An 8358-nucleotide genomic window follows, 5' to 3' on the forward strand; every position below is an offset into this window, starting at 1 on the left:
TTTGCGATGATATTGGGCACACCTACAATAGTTGTTGCTGCTGAAATACAAATAGTTACGGCTACTGGTACCATCATTGTCACCGCTGATAATATAACACCTGTTCCAGCAACAACAGCGGTTACTAAATAAACGATCACGTCCACGATAACTAATCGTCGTCGATATTTTTTTACTTTTACTGTATACTGTTCGACTCGATCTTTTAATGCTGCCTGCCATTCACGCGCTTGATTGTACCTGTATTGTGCACCGTCCATATATTTTTATGCAGTAACCAATTGAGGTGTTTCAGCTACAAATTCCAAACACCGCCAGTAAGATGTTGCGGTTAATTTCTTATCATCTGTTTCCAGAATAAATATTTCTTCGGTTCCGCTATTTAATATAACAGACACAACCCCGGAAAACCTATCCGTTGAATGACGCCATGGATAGGTTGTAAATATTTCAAATTTTGCAGCACTGAACACAGACAGCCTGTACACGCCAGTGACTGTTGTGGTATATGTGATGGTTTTATTTTGCTGCGACCATGTTGCAAATCCCGATGATACTGTGTATACGATGTTTGTGATATACCCAGGAGTTATTCCGGCTGAAATTTTAATCAAATTGGTTTTATTAACGATCTCAGGAATCCCCGCTACGATGTCTTGCTGTGTTCGTTTGATCGTGTCTTGGTTAGTTTTGATATCAACGAGTTTTATGTCAATGGCGTGCGGAGTGCCGATGAATTCTTCTGCTGTTTTTTGATGGTTTCTGCGAAATCTTGCAAACGCGCCTACGTGAACGTCATACTCGGCCCGCAGCGTGGATAGTTTACTGTCTACGTTGTCGACGTATAGTTTGTTTGCGACGTCGTTGTCAGATTTTAGAGTTGTTACAGCTACTATTTTGTTCCCGTTCATGATAAGTTCACCTGTCATTGTGTCACCGGTATTTTTCACGCGATTAGCAACGCTTCTTGCAATTTCATCTCTAATTGTTGTAAACGATATGCTCGAATCTCTGATTCTACCACCGTCAGTATACACAGGAATATTATCTGTAACTGCACCAAGTACTCGTCGAACTATATCATACCATCTGATGTTGCTCGTTGTTAGTTTAAGATATCGATCTTGAAAAATAACAACCTCATCTGGATCAACTCCAGCCAGGTTCATAATATCAGCAAGTTCATCTTTAGTCGCATACTTCGACAGATCAACATCGCCGGATTTTTTCTCAACGCGTGAAGATCTTCTTCCGTAAATATCAACCATTATAATCTAAAGATCTGTTTAAAACGCTTTACGCGCAACGAATCGGTTGCTTGTATAATCATGCACGACTTTATGTGGCGGTTTGGATGATTTTGATATAGTGTTAAGTACATTAATTACCTCACGGCCACATATTGGCGGATCTGACATTGTTTGTGTGGGCAGCGTTGAATACCAAACTTTGGCACCAGAGGTTCTTGCGTTTAGTGGTGCAACATACTTGATAAATTCAACAGGTGGAGCTAACCCGTATGAATCAAAATAAACGATTCCACGTGGATCAACCGCGTATGATACCCAATGAGTACCAGGTCCTGAATTCGAGTCTAGATTAATAATACCTGTTTTGAGTTTGTTCGGTTGTTTTGGTAATTGATCTCGCATAAAACACCTCTAAAGGCTTTTATTTTTAATTTTTTAGCAGCATCAAGTAAATCAAAATTTGATGCTGGAACATCTAACGTGGAAGCCTCAGACCTCTTCCCCAACGAGATCCCGGTAATCTTAGGCCGCGTCCCTATTTTTTGTATCCATTTCCAGTTGCTTTCTTTAGAGTCATTCCAGCAGCTGTTCCAACAGCACCTGACGCGGCTGCTTTTGCTACGGCTGGAGCAGCAGCAGCTATTAACGCTGGAATAGCCGCAAGAAGTGGAAATATAAAACCGTTTTAACCATGTCTTTGATGGCGCTCGGAGAAAGATGAAATTGAACTCCAGTTTTTGATTCCAGGGCTTTATTGAAATGTTTAATCTGATTATTTGTCAACGATAATTTGTTTGGACCACCACTAATCTGATCTCGTTTTAGTGATATTTTAGTTACGCATTTGCTGGTGGTTTTTGATTGAAGTTTTGTGACCTGACCAGGAGTCAGAGTAACATTAACATGACTATACGACATTTTTATATAAAATATATTTTTTCTGAATAATTAAAGATTTTCCACTGGTGCATCAACGACTCTCATTCGACCACTACCACCTTCATGTAACATGGCTTTATCGCTGAGTATAACCGCGATTGCTCTATAATTAACACCACCTGTATTTAATGTTGCTTTAAGATGTATATCAACGACAGATTGCTTGGATAAATCAAGATGTTCCAATGAAAAATAATAAATCGGATATAGTTTGTAAAAATCATATTGTGATATCTGCAACCCAGTATCAATATTTTGATCACGTCCCATGAATGACATCAATCGATGATATACACGCGATAAGTGATTTTGTTCATAATCTAGTTGTATATTCTCTGTTGGTTCTTGATGTCCGTTTATCCGCAAAGAAATATCTGTGATACCTAGTTTGTCAAATATCATATGAGTACGTTCTTGATTACCTAATCGATTGATGGTCTGAAACGCAGTAAAAATATGTCGCGGTGCAGAAACACCCTGTTGTGATGCTATATGCCATGAAAACCGACGGTTAACGTTAGTTTGCATACTATCTGTGCTTGTTGTTAACCATGACAACAAGGATTTACCACCAGTGTCCATGAAAGAAATTAATTTCTGTTCTTTTGCGGTCGTTGGAGTCATTACCGGCATCCACAGTGAAAGTTTCGATAAGATTACTTTACCAGCATCACCAGCAGGTCTCGACAGAACATCGTTATCATCCCCTTTTCGCACAAGAACAACCGTGTGTATAGATCCAAAAATGGCCTTTCTAACATTTCTACAAAATCCAAAAATATGCGATAGTGGAATTGCACATGAGAATTTTCTATTGTCAGGATACAACATATTTCTGCGTACTGTAAATCCTAAGTTGAAATTTTCAGTAATATTCATTACCACCGGACCCATATCAGCATCTTGAGCAGCATTACTAGTTTTCTTTGGTGTTCCTATTATATATTGATCGCTTTCAGTGGTATCAGAAATATCTTTCACAAACATCATTGTAGGACCTGCTGATCTTGTATAATCATCAGAATATCTTGCCAATCCTATTATTGTTGTAGCAACGTCGACATCTTTCTGAATTGATTCAATATTTTTTCCATCGATCATATAAGTGGCGCTATCAAACAGTGCCATGATCCCGTTGTTGACAAAACCAACTTTTACTAAATTTCCGTAATTAGTGTTATCCGTTTTTACAATTGTACCTTCTACCTCAATAAACGCCTCAGCGGGTAAAAAGTATCTACTTGTGTCATGAACTTGTAGTTTAATTCTTCCACGTTGATTTGGTATTCGTGCTTCATAAGAATAAAACTGATAATCACGTACCGATTCATATTTAAGGACAGGTGCCTCCATATCAAATGCTTCATCGGATACGCGCTTGAACATTTTATTATAATTATTTTCGTTTAACATGTTGATTATCGCGTTCGGGAAACTCCACTCCCTGATATCAAACTTGAAATATTATTCCCTTGTTCACCTGCTAACGCCGCTAGCTTTTGATTTGCAGCCTGATTTATTATTCTACTGACATCTGCTGGCATCTCTTCAGTACTTGGTAAATTTACTGGTGGTTGTTGTTTTCGTCGCAATAATCGTGCTAGTCTATCTTTGATCGCCGAGAACGCCTTACCAGCAATATTGACAATTGCTCCAGGAGCTTTATCACGAACAATATCAATAGCTTTAATCGATAATTGTTTTGCAATAGGTGCTGCTTTTGGAGCTATCCTTGTGAATAATCCCTGTATAACATCACCAAGTCCATCTCCGTAAGTAGCTCTGTAGATTGGTAATCGTGAGTTTACCGCTCTGACTTGTACAGGTTTGCGATGATTATTATGTATGATCATCTTATGTTATTTGCTATTTATCTAACAATTAGTCATCAACAGGTTCATCGATAAGTTCTCGGTAAACTCCGATATCCATGATACCACCTTGAAATAATCGCCGACAAATATCAGCTGCTTCATTAATTATTTCTGGTGAATTATTTCCAGCTCGTTTTCCTCCTATGAGAACTTCTAATCGTGACACATCATTGAGGATATTATCGGGACAAATAATATTACCTCCGAAACCACTACCAGTAGCACCTGGTGCATGGTGAAATTCTTCTTCTGGAGATTGCGGTCGAGGAGGTTGTTGTTTTTTTCTGTTGTGGTGGAGGTTGTTTCTTCTGTTGTGGTGGAGGTTGTTTTTGTGATTGCTGCACTCGTGCATAAAATCTGTCTATTGCGTTTAATAACATAATATATCCAGGATCAGATTTTTTAGCTTGATCAAGACCATAGTGAATACGATATATCCATTTTTGCCATTTTTCACGATCTATAGCATCATTAGCAAACTCGGCTTTTAAAATTCTTTTTCGGTGATTATAAAATATTTCGATAAATTCAGCTAATTTATCTACATTCTCAATTTTTTTAATTAAAATAATACTTTTTTCAGTAAATTTATCGTTTATATCAACCCTTTCCTTGGTTTGTTCTGTTTCTGTTTCTGTTTATGGTATACGATCTTTCATATCACCTATTTCAGCACGAATTTTACCAATACCTTCAAGTATTTCTTCACCAACGGGCGGAGGCTGAGCCGCAGCTATATCAGTTGGAAAATCTCTTAAAATCTTCTTTGTCTGTTTGGTTCTTCTTGCTATTTTTTTCAGCTTGTTCTGCTGTTTGTTTTGATACCGGAAGAAGATCTTCTTTGATGACAGCTGTAATTTTTTCAGTAGCTGCAGTGACGGGCTAAAACAGTATTTTAGTGTCTTCTTCGTACTCAACTTGTGCTTCTTGCTGCGCTTGTAGATTTTTTCTGAATGAATCTCGCACGGGAAGAAATTTTTTAATTGCTTCTAGTCTCTCTCGTGCTATTCTTGCAGTATGAGATTCTGGATGTACCATTATATTTAATATAAAAATTTTTTAATTGATAGCAGCAGAGAGGGCCTTGTCTACAATTCTGTTTGGGACAAACAATAACCGTAGACGTGGTATAGACCTCTATGAAGGGTCACTATTTTTTTTTGTCTAAAAACAAGGGTGACCATTCCCTAAAGTGGTCTGATCGCCCTCTCTGCTGCTACTGCAGTTTATATGTAAACACTATTTCGTCATTAACGCCATGAATAGAACAATTTAGTTCTCCCTTGGGCAGCTACAATGCGTCAACAGCCAGCAGTTTCTCAACATCAGACCGGGGAAACTAGCTGAAACATCCCCGAAAAGGCCGCCGCCATCAAGAGCAGCTACATGGAAAACTACGTCGAACTTCCTACCTTAAGGGGTATATACTTCGACCATTGGTAGCGGTTAGATGTGATACACACTGAAACCTTATACAGCAGCGTAATCAGATTGGGTGTTAATGCCGGGTCTAGGAACCTTTTAAATGCGTTTGGATACGTTTCGCTTACAATCACTAGGCAACCAGCAATACGCCTATCTGCTCAACACAATTTTCGTATTGCGATCGTCTTGGAGGTCTTCTTGTTGGCTTTTAACGACTGTCACGTGCCTAATACGGTATTATTTTTAACACCGGCGAAAGACGGACAGTTCTAAATTTAGATAGCACCAAGGTACCAGTCAACAATGCCGACGGTCTAGGTTTATTAAAGACTCAAGGTGAAAGATATAACAATTTAATAAAATATCAAGATATTCAATTATTTCATCGACAAATGCAAAAATGACCTGTTCCATTGCCAGTTAGTATCCTCATATGAAATTACAGTCTTTAGAGAGTGTGTTTCTGTTCGATGGTGATTCTGTTACTCATCTGTCAGCCTCTCGATATTCTTCTCTGGTACTTCCTTTACCCTCGATCCGTGTTCTCCTTGCACTGCGGGAAGTCTTTTCCACGCTTCTTTCTGGTACTACGCCTCGACCCGAACTACCTCCGTCACAGTAGACTTCCCACTTGGTCTCAACGTCTATTCCTCCTCTCGCTCCAACCCGGAAAGCTTCCTATGGAATTATAATCTGGTCTCGTTGCTCTTACATCAGATGAATTAACCACACTCTCACAGACCATCTATGACAATAATGGCGAATACATTATCTGGTCAACTCACTCACATATAGATATTACATACAAGCTTGTTTCGACAAAAACAAAATTATCAACAACTTCTGATACATGCATACACATCCCTAACTCTTCACTTCTCGATATTGTAAGCTCTCATCATCAACAACAATCATATTTGTTTCATACCCTACGAAATACCTAATTATATGTGCACAAGTTCAAGAATGACTAACTCTGTATAATTCATAATCTCTCTCTGTCTTGCCTAAGACTAATGACGTTGATATTGAGTTATTTACCAACATTGAGATGCACTTCTCTATTCTGGTAGAGGATACGCAAAGCGTCTCGATGGTGAGCCGCCAGCACACAAACGTAAACAACATGCTGTACACCAGCCACGATCAAGGCCAACAGGCACTGTAAGGTTAGGCCATGATACAATACTTAAAGGCTCTCGACGAAAACGCCAACTAGAAGGACGTTGTTGATCATCTCGAGTAGCAAATGGCTATAAGTTCCAGGTGAACCTACATATCCTGGAAGAGCTCCGTTACACGCACATTGACTATCCTCTGGTCATCCAAGTTTCGCCCGTCCTGAAAGAGTGACTCTCAGTATACCAGCTAGACATTGCTGGAAAGCTGGTCAATAATTGTACCGGTAGAACGAAGATGGTGCCCATGATGAGTAACAATAACCACTGCGTGATCTACTATTAGATTTTCAAGTTCTACACCTGCCTCGGAACAGTTCTGGCGTCGACCTCTAGTCGATTCTGATCAACCCTGCCAGCGTCGAGGAGCCATGCAAGTCGTTTGAGAGGACAGTTGGGCTAGAAATTCCCGCCACAAAATATATGTTGACCGCCATAATGCAGACACAAATTATGTAACAAAGTACGTAGACACGAAATACGCAGCCGTAAAAAGTACCCTGACAACACATACATGACACGAACATAACACCTTTACACGACGATTGAGCAGTTGAGCGCAAATGGCTGCGACGCGGTATGTCGGAGAACAAAAGGTCCTTAGGATAGCCAAGACTGGCAACCTTATCACTGGTCTGGCGCTCTACGTTAGAGACAACTACGCGGCGATAAAGCAATATGTCGACGCCGCTGGTGCAACCTTAAAAGAATAAATAAATAAATAAAACGTTAAGATATGAGAATTGACTCCGAAGCGGGTAATTGTATGGCTGTACCCTGAATATTATTTCAAATAGTTTCGCATCCGTGGCAATGTCTGAAGCGCCAATATGACACAAAATTTCACTGTTTGGACATACTTGGCGGGCGTTTATATTTTACACTGAAATTCAATAATGTACTACATAAGGAAATATCTTATGAGCGGAGGGGGAAGGTATTGGAAAATGCAAATCGCCCCGTGGGGGCTCTCATGGTTAAAAACAGTGTTTATCTTGATCCTGGAGTGCATAAATACAACAGCGAAAGTCATCCGATGAATGAGTTTGACAATGACATTGAACATGACTGAAAGCATTCCATTGCTGCGGGTTGAATTGTTGGGGCCTGTTGAAATATGGAAATTTTTATTGTAGACTCAGAGACAAACCGCGCTAGAACTAAACACCAAATATTAAGCCGAGGAGGGGTCCCTTTGATCTATCCTGTATGCTACCAACTCTAACGTATCTTGTGGAGAGAACGTAATTTATATTATATCTCTGCCTGCTTAAGTCCATAAAACGTACCCTGTTACGATAATGGTAATGTTGCTTTTTCCGCGACAGCTGTTTAAATCATTAGGCGACATTGTCAAAGAATGACTGTGGCTTCGGTGTCGTTGGTGCTGCTCGTACGGAATAAACGTCCTGTATACTTATACTGTCGGTCGCAACGAGACAATCAACCGCCATTCGATGTATCCCACTATATGACCAAAGACGATATGGCTGCTTTTGTGCCTATGAATGCCTTGGGATTGCACTTTATGGCTATAGTCTAAGCGGTCATTTGGGCTACTGTTCCAAATGCATATGGGCTCTACCTCTAGAGTATAACCCATAACGTAGGCGAACATACAACGTCATCTCCTTCATCATCGTGCGAGCGAAAAAATCGAAAAGACCATACATTTCTTGGTCACGGATAAAC

Source organism: Sinohyriopsis cumingii, chromosome 9 (assembly GCF_028554795.1).
Source record: "Sinohyriopsis cumingii isolate HCF-2022 chromosome 9, ASM2855479v2, whole genome shotgun sequence".
Lineage (NCBI taxonomy): Eukaryota > Metazoa > Mollusca > Bivalvia > Unionida > Unionidae > Sinohyriopsis > Sinohyriopsis cumingii.